The following is a 13,600-nucleotide window of genomic DNA, read 5'->3' as shown; positions in this document are numbered from 1 at the left end:
AATTTAATTTCCCTACTTATGGTAAGCCTGCAGGTGGCAACTCAAGGCTGACAGCCACTCAAGGATGCCTTCGGGCATCAGACTCTTTCTTCCTACTCAGATGTCCTTACTGCATTGGCTTTCATCATCATACAAGTTTGCAGCATGGCTGCTCTTCCTCCTGAAAATATAGAATGCCAGGCAAGGAGATAGGGAGAGGATAGAGAGGTAGAGAGGAATTTCCAAATGCCTTTCGCTCAGGAAATGTAGAAGATTGGCTGTATGGCATCTGCCAGAAACTACAAGAGCTACAAGAGCACCGTAACCCTTGTAGGGCAATCATGCTTCATTCATTTGGGCTACAGCAGGAGCTTGCCCTCCCAGGATCAAGGAATTTCGGCCAATCAACTAAACAATTGGGGTTTCTATAGCAGACAATGAAAGGGAGGAAGTGCTGTTGGGTAAGTAATAACCAGTACACACAGCAAAGAGAAATTTGTGGGAAAACAGGACTATGGTATAGGATATAAATACTCCAGGGTTGTAATCAGTGGCTCTTTCACAACTTCTATCAGATAGACCCATAAACTCAGGGTTGGTATACGGAGAGCCCAAGGTGGGATGGCATGTGTTTCTAGAGTGTTGGGGATTCCAGGGCTGTTGGAATCCTATATTCCACCCAGTGTAAAGCAGAACCCTGGAAAGTTAACGGGGATAAGAAGAGCAGAGTTCAACCCATGGAAGAGGGGTTAGAAAAACTGGAAGAGGGTGTCTGGGCTCAGCTAAGTGGTTTGAAGAATGGGGTTTAATAGTAGCTTCAAGAGGGGGGCGCCTGGGTGGCTCAGTGGGTTAGGCCGCTGCCTTCGGCTCAGGTCGGGATCTCGGGGTCCTGGGATTGAGTCCTGCATCCGGCTCTCTGCTCGGCGGGGAGCCTGCTTCCCTCTCTCTCTCTCTCTGCCTGCCTCTCCATCTACTTGTGATTTCTCTCTGTCAAATAAATAAATAAAATCTTAAAAAAAAAAAAATAGTAGCTTCAAGAGGAATCTAGGAAATGCTTGAGAAATAAAGGCACAGATGATTGTATGGCCCAGACAAAACAGCTAGCATTAAAGAGGAAAGCTCACACTTGGTAGACATACAATGACACAGAATTGCCTCCAGGTGTACCCTAGGAACTCCAAGAACAGAAGTTAAGCAGGAAGACCGAGTCTAGCATACAGCCACTGCTTAGAGTGAGGCTCTCATAGTCTACCAGTCCCTTCCCTTGATGGGAATGCCCAGGCCTATTAGAGCTGACCCCAGGTTCTTCATCCATGTTTATGGCTCTAGAGGAAAGATGGAAAAAATAAGCCTCCCTCCCTTTTATTTCCCATAATTCCCTTCTGATTCTCTTGACTTGGGTTTTGATTCTTGTCAATTATGCCAGACTTGGGTACCCTCTGGTTTATTTATGCATCATGGATCTCCATTTCATATAGGAGTACTCTATCCACTGAGTTAACCGGGGGCATAGACAGACATGAGAGCCCTGCACACTCTTTATGCTTCAGGCCCCACACAACCAGAATCTGAAACCCTATGACCTTTTCTCCCTGACCCCCTTCCCACCTGGAATCGTAACTTTTTGCCTGGAAGCACAGCAGCCATTTTTCAGCCTCTTACTGCATTTATTTTGTTACCTAAAGACTTTCTTTAAGGACTCTGTCATCTCTTGCATACAGCAGCTCAGTTTTTACTCTCCACTCCTAGTCTCCCAGCTTACTCCATCTAAGATGAGTAGCTATGATGATCATTTACAGAGCAAGAATCAGTGCAGCACTGTGGTACATGGCTTCATTTATTTTAGGATTTTTATTCCTAAACAATATAGAGTATTTTCTTGCTAGTAGGCTTATTCCTAAACAATATAGAGTATTTTCTTGCTAGTAAATTACCTAATTATTGGAATAAGACGTCTTCCTTAATAAAGGCTGACAAGACTGTTGTGAAGTCAGAAGTTCTATCCAGAAGTTGGCTTAATACCCTACCTTTCCCCACTTTTTTGACTCACCACACAATTTATAAACAAGGTCATCACCAATTCTTGTGTCTCTCCCATCAGATTTCCCCTAAGGCCTTCTCAGATACAACTACCATTTTGAATTCTGTTAAATTATTCTCCTGCTTTAAAAATAAAAGTTTTATCACAAATGAGTGCATTTCTAGACAATATATTATTTCATCCTGCTTGATTTCTATCACTCTAAAAATGAATCCCCAATTTAGGTGGTCTCCTGGTGTTGCTTTTTCGAGGGTACACTATGTTGGTGAGACAACTCAGGTTTTGTCAAACTGGAGGGAATTCATCTCCAGTGCTGTGGTTTCTTTCATATTCAACAAGAGATGAGAATTACAGGCCCTGTTCCTCCTACTTTTAGCCTCGGCAGCATTTTGCCCTCCACAATGAATTTCGTGAAGGCTCACCTCTTCATGATGCAATGTTGGGGTATTTGGCTTGCCAGGCAGGTGAGCACTGCTGCACGTGTGAGGATTGCTAAGTGGGACCAGAACAACTTCATAAATGCTGTCATCACTTCTCTGGCTTTGAGCAGTTCTTCAAAGAACAGAAATTGTCATGTAATTTCTCAAGAATGCATTTAGTGGGTTCTAAGATGACATTGTCACAACCTATACTGAGTGGACGTGACCCCATTTTTTGCTCAGTGACCCCAACACAGAGCTCATGAGAGTCACATTTCTCTTGGTCTTGAATGCATATAACGTGAGCCTTAAATGGCTTTCCATAGGAGCTGAAGCAATGAATTTCAACCAGAAAACATGAGAGCAGCATTACAGGCACTGTGGGCACAAAGCTTCATCTGGAGCAGAAGCTACAACACCTGCTCCGGTCCTGAGTTGCTAGCCTCTCACTGCATGCCTTTGAGTGGGCTTTCCTTCCTGACCTCGGTCTGTTCAACTCTGAAATGAGAGGACTGGGCCAAATAGTGGTCACTAATGTCCCTTCCGGCCCCACAATTCCACCATACCTTTCTCAGGAAGAAATTAAGACAGTAGAATCCTTGGGGGAGGAGCAAGATGGCAGAGGAGTAGGAGACCTAAATTTGATCTGGTCCCACAATTCAGCTAATTATCAAACCATTCTGAACCCCTACAAACTCAGCAGGAGATCGAAGAGAAGAGCAACAACTCTATGAACAGGAAAACTTCCACTTTCTGGAAGGTAGGACATGCAACACTGTGTGGGGAGGGACTGGCAAATGAGAGAGCAGCCCTGTCTCAGGTCTTTTTTGATTTCATTAGTGCATATTTCTCCACTGGGGCTATTGTTATTCTTTTAGTATTTTGTTCTCTCATTCATTTGTTTTTCTCTGGACAAAATGACAAGGCAGAAAAACTCACCTCAAAAAAAAAAAAGAAGAGGCAGAACCAACTGCTAGGGACCTAATCAATATAAACATTAGTAAGATGTCAGAACTACAGTTCAGAATGATGATTATAAAGATGCTACCTGGGCTTGAATAAAAAACATAGAAGATACTAGAGAATCCCCTTCTGGAAGAATAAAATCCCTTTCTGGAGAAATATAAGAACTAAAATTTAAACAAGTTGAAATAAAGAAAACTATTAATGAGGTGCAATAAAAAAAAATGGAGGCTCTTATTGCTAGGATAAATGAGGCAAAAGAGAGAATTAGTGATATAGAAGACCAAATGATGGGAATAAAGAAGCTGAGCAAAAGAGAGACAAACAACTACTGGATCATGAGGAGAGAATTCAAGACATAAGTGATACCATAAGATGAAACAATATTAGAATAATTGGGATCCCAGAAGAAGAAGAAAGAGAGAAGGGGGCAAAAGGTATATGGGAGCAAATTATAGCAGAGATTTTCCTTGATTTGATGAGGGGAATAAGCATCAAAATTCAGGAGGCACAGAGAACCCCCCTCAAAATCAATAAAAATAGGCCCACACCCTGTCATCTAATACAAAACTTAAAGTCTCAGTGACAAAGACAAAATCCTGAAAGCAGCTCAGGACAGGAGTTCTGTAACATACAACAGTAGAAATATTAAATTGGCAGCAGACCTATCCACAGAGACCTGGCAGGCCAGAAAGGACTGGCATGATATATTCAGAGAATTAAATGAGAAAAAAATGAAGCCAAGAATACTATATTCAACTAGGCTGTCATTGAAAATTAGAAGGAGAAATAAAAAGCTTCCAGGACAAATAAAAACTAAAAGATTTTGCAAAGATCAAACCAGCACTGCAAGAAATATTTAAAGGGTCCTCTAAGCAAAGAGAGCCTTAAAGTAACAGACCAGAAGGGAACAGAGACAATATACAGTAACAGTCACTTTACACGTAATACAATGGCACTAAATTCATATCTTTCAGTAGTTACCCTGCATATAAATGGGCTAACTGCCCCAATCAAAACACACAGGGTATCAGAATGGATAAAATGTCAAGACCAATCAATATGCTGTGTAAAAGAAATTCATTTTAGATCCAAGAACACCTCCAGATTTAAAATGAGGCAGTGGAAAACAATATACAGTGCTAATGGACATCCAAAGAAAGCTGGGCTGGCAATCCTTCAATCCTTATATCATAGAATTATATTTTAAGCCAAAGATATGAGGATAAGAGATGAGGAAGGACACTATATCAGACTTAAGGATCTGTCCAACAAGAAGATCTAACTATTTTAAATATCTATGCCCCTAACATGGGAGCAGCCAACTAACTACATAAACCAATTAATAATAAAATCAAAGAAACACATCAACAATAATACAATAATAGTAGGGGATTTAAACACCCCCTTTAATGAAATGGACAGATCATCTAAGCAAAAGATTAACAAAAAAATAAAGTCTTTAAATGACACACTGGACCAGATGGACATCACAGATATATTTAGAACATTCCATCCCAAAGCAACAGAATACACATTCTTCTCTAGTGTACATGGAACATTCTCCAGAATAGATTACATCCTGGGTCACAAATCAGGTCTCAACTGGTACCAAAAGATTGGGATCATTCCCTGCATATTTTCAGACTGCAATGCTTTGAAAGTAGAACTCAACCATAAGAGGAAAGTTGGAAAGAACTCAAATACATGGAGGCTCAAGAGCATCCTACTAAAGAATGAATAAACCAGAAAATTAAAGAAGAATTTTTTTAAAAATCATGGAAACAAATGAAATGAAATTGCAACTGTTGAAAATCTTTGGGACAAGCAAAGGTGGTCCTGAGAGGAAAGCATATAACAATACAAGCCTTTCTCAAGAAGGCTTATTTCTTGTTTCTCAAGAAACAAGAAAGGTCTCAAATACACAACATAGCCCTACACCTAAAGGAGCTGGAGAAAGAACACCAAAGAAAGCCCAAACCCAGCAGGAGAAGAGAAATCATGAAAATCAGAGCAGAAATCAATGAAATAGAAACCAAAGAACAGTAGAACAAATCAACAAAACTAGGGGCTGGTTCTTGGAAAGAATTAATAAGATTGATAAGCTCCTGGCCAGACTTCTCCAAAAGGAAAGAGAAAGGACCCAAATTAATAAAATCATGAATGAAGGAGGAGAAATCACAGCCAACACCAAAGAAATACAAACAATTGTAAGAACTCTTTATGAGCAACTATACATCAGCAAATCTGGAAGAAATGGATGCATTCCTAGAGACATATAAATTACCAAAATTGAACCAGGAAGAAATAGAAAACTTAAACAGACCCATAACCAGTAAGGAGATTGAAGCAGTCATCAAAACTCTCCCAACAAACAAGAGCCCAGGGCCAGATGGCTTCCCAGGGGAATTGTACCAAAAATTTAAAGAAGAATTAATACCTATTCTTCTGAAACTCTTCTAAAAGATGGAAGTGGAAGGAAACTTCCAAACTCATTTTATGAGGCCAGAATTACCTTGATCCTATCACCAGACAAAGATCCCATCAAAAAGGAGAATTACAGACCAATATCCCTAATGAACATGGATGCAAAAATTCTCACCAAAATACTAGCCAATAGGATCCAACACTACGTTAAAAGGATTATTCACCATGACCAAGTGGGACTTATTCCTGAGCTGCAAGGTTGGTTCAACATCCACAAATCAATCATGTGATACAATACATTCATAAAAGAAAGAACAAGAACCATATGCTGAAAAAGCATTTGACAAAGTACAGCATCCTTTCTTGATCAAAACTCTTCATAGTGTAGGGATAGAGGGCACATACCTCAATATCATCAAAGCCATCTATGAAAAACCCACAGCAAATATCATTCTTAATGGGGAAAAACTGAGAGCTTTTCCCCCAAGGTCAGGAACATGGCAGGTATGTCCACTATCACCATTGCTATTCAACATAGTACTAGAAGTCCTAGCCTCAGCAATCAGACAACAAAAAGAAATTAAAGGCATCCAAATTGTTAAAGAAGTCAAACTCTCACTCTTTGCAGATAATATGATACTATATGTGGAAAACCTAAAACACTCCACTCCAAATCTGTTAGAACTTGTACAGGAATTCAGGAAAGCATCAGGATATAAAATCAATACACAAAATCAGTTGCATTTCTATACATCAACAGCAAGACAGAAGAAAGAGGAATTGAGGAGTTGATCCCATTTACAATTGTACCCCAAACCATAAGAAACCTAGGAATAAACCTAACTAAAGAGGAAAGATCTGTACTCAGAAAACTATAGAATACTCATGAAAGAAATTGAGGAAGACACAAAGAAATGGAAAATAGTTCCATGCTTATGGATTGGAAGAACAAATATTGTGAAAATGTCTAAGCTCCTTAAAGCAATCTACACATTTAACCCAATCCGTATCAAAATACCATCCATTTTTTTTTCAAAGAAATGAAACAAACAATCCTAAAATTTATATGGAACCAGAAAAGACCCCGAATCGCCTGAAGAATGTTGAGAAGAAAAAAAAATTGGTGGCATAACAGTTCCAGATTTCAGGCTCTATTACAAAGCTCTAATCATCAAAATAGTATGGTATTGGCACAAAATCAGACACATAGATCAATGGAACAGAACAGAGAGAAATGGAACCTCAACTCTGTTGTCAACTTATCTTTTACAAAGCAAGAAAGAATGTCCAAGGGTTTTAAAAAAGACAGTGTCTTCACTTCAAATGGTGCTGGGAAAATTAGACAGCCACATGCAGAAGAATGAAAATGGACCATTTCCTCACACCACACACAAAAATAGATTTAAAATGGACAAAAGACCTCAATGTGAGACAGAAATCCATTAAAATCCTACAGGAAAAGAACCTCTTTAACCTCTGCCACAAGAACTTCTTCCTAGAAACATCACCAAAGGCAAGGAAAGCAAGAGCAAAAATGAACTATGGGGACTTCCTCAAGATCAAAAGCTTTTGCACAGCAAAGGAAACAGTCAACAAAAACAAAAGACAATCAACATAACAGAAGATATTTGCAAATGACATATTAGTTAAAGGGCTAGTATCCAAAATCTATAAAGAATCTAAAAAGAATTCATCGAACTCAACACCCAAAGAACAAATGATCCAATCAAGAAATGGACAGAAGACATGAACAGACATTTCTACAAAGAACACACCCAAATGATGAACAGACACATGAAAAAGTGTTCAACCTCACTTGGCATCAGGAACTACAAATCAAAATCACAATGAGATACCACTTCACACCAGTTAGAATGGCTAAAATTAACAAGTCAGGAAATGACAGATGTTGACAAGGATGTGGGGAAAGGGGAACCTTCCTACATTGTTGGTGGGAATGCAAGCTGGTGCAGCTGCTCTGGGAAACAGTATGGGAGTTCCTCAAACAGTTCAAAATAGAGCTACCCTATGACCCAGAAATTGCACTACTGGGTATTTATCCCAAAGATACAAATGTAATGATCCAAAGGGACATGTGCCCCTGAACATTTATAGCAGCAATGTCCACAATAGCCAAACTATGGAAAGAGCCTAGATGTCCATCAACAGATGAATGAATAAAGAAGATGTGAGTAGATAGATAGATAGATAGATAGATAATGGAAAACTATGCAGCCATCAAAACCCCCAAAATCTTGACATTTGCAATGACATGGGTGAAACTAGAGGGTATTTTGCTTAAGCAAAATACATCAATCAGAGAAAGACAGTTATCATATGATCTCACTGATCTGAGGAATTTGAGAAACAAGACAGAGGGAGGGAAAAGTGAAAAAAGATGAGACCAGAGAGGGAGACAAACCGTAAGAAACTCTTAATCTCAAGAAAAGAATTGAGGGTTGCTGTAGGGGAGGGGGATGGGAGGGTTGGGGTGGCTGGGTGATGGATATTAGAGAGGGTATGTGCTATGGTGAGTACTGTGAGTTGTTTAGCACTGATGAATCACAGGTCTGTACCCGTGGAACAAATAACACATTATATGTTAATTTAAAAAAAGAAGAAGAAGAAGAAGAAAGAAAGAAAGTAGAAGCCTTGCTGCCCAACCCCAAGGTGAGAATAGGGTTGAAGCTGTGCTGTCTTTTCTGCATGCATATCCATCGAAGTTTCTCAGCAGCCAGAGATGCCCCATTGTTTTTTTAATCTGCTTCACTGAGTGCAAGTTTGGTTTGGAGATAGACCAAGGCTAACTGGCAAGTGACAGGGGCTTCAGTTTTCCTTTCTTCCCAGCAAAACAAAATCCACCACCTGGGTTCTGCCTATCCATGTGGAATTTCCAGTAACAAAGGCACTTTGTTACTTCAAAAGTTCGCTCCAAAAGCATGAGCTTATGCTGACTCTACAGATTCTAAAATTGGGAGGTAGAAGGAATCTCTGCACTTATCCCATAAGTAAATGTGCTTTTATCTCAGAAATGGACAAGGAACATAACTTCCCTTACTCATCCAAGGAGCTCATCTGGGCTCTGCCACTCACTGCTGGTTGTCAGTCCTACGTCCCGCCTTACAGTGAAGAGGTTGGACCTGCAGTCTACCACCTCAGAAGCCCCAAAGTCAGGCAGTCTGTTTGTAATAAAAGAAACACATGCAGATACCTATTTGAGGAGAGTTCAACATGCAGAAAATCAAATTTGGATCCTGCCGTTACCTTCCTTCGTGTCTTGGGCATTCACTGAGCTTCTGCTCTGCACTGGACACAGGCATTGTGTCTTGATACACCCTGCCAAGGTCAGGATGTCCACAATAGTGTTCCTATTTAACAGAGGAGGAAATTGCATCTCAAAGACAATAAGGACCTTTCTTAGTAATACACTTATTAGTCCCACAAACAGTGCATGTCAGCAGTAGGGTTTGAACTGAGGCCAGCTCCGAAATCCATACTCTTTAAGCAATAGATCCTGGAGGTCTTTGCTTAGTCAGGAACAGTAGAGAAACTGTCTATGCTTTTCCTGGCAGCGTGCGGCTGTGGTGTCTACACACGGTGCCCCTGCTGGATGTGCGCACTTCCCAGCACGCCAGCTTCTTTCTCATTGTCCCTGCTTTGAAAACTTAACTGGGGAAATGGGAGATTGAGGAGTGTCTGAGCGGCAGATGGAGGGCGAGAAAATGCTGTTTTGTTTACTTTGTTTTATGTTCTCCGAAAAAAGAAGGGAACCAACTTGAATTGCCCTGGAACAAACACTTCCTTGGCAGGGAGAGTTCCCAACTAGACATTGGTGTGATGTTTCCAAGCTTCCATGAACTAAACGCCAGGCGGTCTAAAAATGTGCAAGGAATCCAAGGCAATGTGATTCATCATTTTTGAAAGACTCGTCTTGAGGAAAATTGGACCTTTTCATAGAGCAGCACAAGTATTTTCTCACTGATTCTAAGGAACTAGTTTATAGAATGCCTACATGGTCTGTTCCCAAATGTTACGAAGCCATAAGCCATAAGAGGTCCCCAGTGGTAGGTCCAGCATAATATAAAATGAGATTCTCTTCCTATCAATGGGGAAGAAGTACAAGCGGAAAGAAAGGAAAGAATGTATAGAAGTCTAAGTGGAAAGTGAATCTGAAGTTGGGGAAAGCAAATGTATCCGTCTTACAGGACACCTCCAAGTCTAGTCAAAAGTGATCTCCACGTTATGATAAAACCAGAAATGAGAAAAATAAAATGCAGTAGCTGCCTCCACCTGCTTGCCCCCACCCCCCACCTGCCCTGTCTGACCCACAAAAGAGTTGCAGAGCGTGGCAGGAGAGGCAGACACCGCAGAGGCCTTGGGCCAAATGTCTCCCCGGGACAGCACTAAGCCATTGGCTTACAGGGCGGTGCTAGACCAAAATCCCGGCGTTCCAGCAGGGATTCTGGAACAAGGCTGAGTTTCATTAGCTGCTTTTCTGAAGGCAGAAGTGTCTCCATGAGGTGACAGGAGAGCCAGGTGGCTCTGTCAGCCTTAGCGCTTGTGTCTAACTGGACTCCGGCCAACACAGTGCCAGCAGGGCCTGAAGAGCAGCGAAGGCCTCCAGCTGCCAGACTGAGACCTGGCGAGGGCTGCCAGGCCATGCGGGAGACACGCCGAGCTGCTCTGCAGCCGTGCCCCTGTGTTTGTGAGTGAAGAAACGTGTCTGCGCTCAGAGGAGGGATAGAACTTGCAAGTTTTTGCACCCACCTGGGCTCCATGATTTGAATCTTCATTCTGTCCGCCGCGCCTGCACAAGCCTCTGTCCTTCCACTCCTCTTTCCAGTCTTTCTTTCCTTTAAAAAACACCTTCTCGGGGCACCTGGGTGGCTCAGTGGGTTAAAGCCTCTGCCTTCAGCTCAGGTCATGATTCCAGGGTGCTGAGATCGAGCCCCGCATCAGGCTCTCTGCTCAATGGGGAGCCTGTTTACCCCTCTCTCTCTCCTCCTGCCTCTCTTTCTGTCAAATAAATAAATAAAATGTGATCTCTGTCTGTCAAATAAATAAATAAAATCTAAAAAAATAAAATAAAATAAAAAACACCTCTGGTGATAGAAGAGGAACATGGCTATAGACATGTCTGGGCTAGAATCCCGACCCAACCGCTCGGTGGCCCTGGGATGGCGGTCAATTACTTTGACCACGCTCCGCCTCACTCTGTCCTTCAGTGGAAGACAATAACGTCCCGGAGGCATGTGACAGAACTGTGGGCTATTCTGGGAGAAGGCGGCCTACTGCAGGAGTGGAAGTCCAGACCCGTGCCTCCCACCCCATCACTGATGGGACAGTCGCCAGGTGTCTTTCTGAAGAACGGCAGCCCGCTGTGCCCCCACTCGTCTTCCTGGGACCTGCCCTTGAGCACGTGGAGAGCCCAGCGCCTTGGCAGCAGGTTGCCCAATTCAGAGACATACGGGCTTGTTGCCTCTGCTCAGCCTCTGCTCATGCACCCATAAAAGCAAAGGGTTTTCCACCTCATGACTCAGCCCGTCATGCTTCCTGTCACCATGCACGGAACCGGCCCGGTGCCAGCCAGCTCTGCAGGCACCGCGTCCTTGCCAAGGCTCATCTCGGGAGCTGCTGCAAATGCAAGCTTTCACCAGTGCTGTTTCGGTTCTTATTCATGGGAGGAAAGATCGTACAAACAGGGTTGAGACTCCATGCATTCTACTCTAAGTGAGGAGCACGGGTCCATGCCTCACAGGATGGCCGAGACGTCGCTCGAAATCATGTATGTGAAGAGCCCCGTGCAGGACCTCATGCTAGTAAGTGCCAGGAGATGTCACTTTCCCTTTCCTATTTCATCATTACTTCTTTATGCTTGTCCGTGTTCAGATGTCAGTGGAGAATAAATAATGAAGAGAAATAAAAAGATGAAGGAGCACAAAATGCATTAACCAAAAGCTTCCCTCTTTTGCAACTGCAACTCCGTGAAGACAGGGACGGTTTCATTTGGTTTAGCAAGTACATTAGGAATGCCAGGTCCAAGGCCAGTATCAGGGAGAGTTTAGAAACAGCATCTCTGCAAAGGAAACCCTTCTAGGTACGCAACCTGATCTTTTGTTGAGCTAGCAATCCGTGAACACAAACTTTTCAGGGGTACACGGGCTGAAATTCTGGAATATTATTAATATTGATGAATCTCCTGACATGAAGAGACTGCATGACAGACTGATTCTACTCTAGGCAATGAGTGAATGAAGCAGAAGTTTGAAAAATGCTGTTACAAACACAGATCCCATGTCTGGGCTCTGAGGGGGGCTCTAACCTGAGCTGTTTTTCTTTTTCATCAGAAGGACACATACATGTTTTCTAAAAATCAAATAGTGTAGAGACACTGAGAAGGAAAAGCAATTGTCTCCTGCCTGCCCCCCACCTTCCAGCCTGCTCTCCAGAAGCAATCACATTTCATAATTTCTGATCTAGATTTCCTGTGCCTCCCTCTGAAGTTCTCAATAACAAGATCATGGAGCTTTTTCTGGATTTATCAGCTTTACATATTATCTTTAAACTTTCTGTTATGCCGAGTGTTGGTTTCGTTTGCTTACACCTCCAATATCTTCCTCTATAACACACTCACTATATACATGTATATGTACATGAAGTATATGTTTATGATACTTTTACAATTGATCTATTTTTTATCTCTATAACTTTGAATTATATCCTTACCTATTTCTTTCTCCATTAATATTGACGGGATGTAGTTCCCTCTTTTAAAAATATTATCACCAATGTTCATTTGTTAATCAAAATCAAATGGGAAATAAAAATAAATATCAAACTACTGGACAAATCCCTTTCCTGCTGTGACTTGTAATTTAGGATTCCTAGCTGTTGGAGATCGTAAGCAGTCAGCTGACCATCAAGTCTACCAAAAAATGTAGATTATCTCAGCGGTGTGAGCTCTGATGATCCATATACACAGATTATCCTTTATGGCTGAGCTCCTTGATGGGATCTTTTGGGCATCTTCCAAATATCCAAGGCCTGCAGTCCTGGAGCCCTGCTCATCCCATATCAGTGAGAACATGCTGCTCTCTCAGACTGGGAATCATTGCTTTCCGTCAACCTTCTTCAGAGCTCTCTTGAATGGGACTATTTCCAGGATCCCACAGCTTTTTCTTTTTTATTTGATCCTAATTTTTGCTAGAGTACAGTTTCCCAGGACAGACACAGAGACATTAAGTTCAGATTTACAGTGATGTTAGTGAAGCATAAAAGCTTTAACGCCCCTGCCCCCTCCCCCTCCTACCCTCCCCCAGCCCCACCCCGAGCAACTAGCATAAGCTTCTTCTAAGGCCCTGGGTAGGAAGGGTCTTTGCTTTAGGATCATGATTGTGTGCTTTTATAAAATCTGGGGTGGGGGGCGGGGGAAGATAGCTTAACAGCTATTGTCTAAGACAACATCTCTCTCCTGCTTCCCCTCTGTCACACACATCTTGATGTTGCAGGAGCCCAGAAGCATGTTGAAATTTAGCAAAGGGGAAGCTGAGTCAAGGAGACACTGAGTTTGCGTATAATAGTCATGGTACCTCTATGTATAGTTGAGTACTTGCCAAATCAGAGAAATACTGGCTTTCAGAAAATTCTTCTCTCTGTGTCTCCTTCCTCCCTGTCAGGCTCCCCAGCAAGGGCCCGAGGTCATATTCCAATATGAATGCATTAATTTCCTGGACTACCAATAAGAAATAATAAATCTTCGCCAACCATAGTA

The sequence above is a fragment of the Mustela lutreola genome, chromosome 4 (genome assembly GCF_030435805.1).
Source record: "Mustela lutreola isolate mMusLut2 chromosome 4, mMusLut2.pri, whole genome shotgun sequence".
Lineage (NCBI taxonomy): Eukaryota > Metazoa > Chordata > Mammalia > Carnivora > Mustelidae > Mustela > Mustela lutreola.
Note: the sequence above shows the minus strand (reverse complement) of the source record.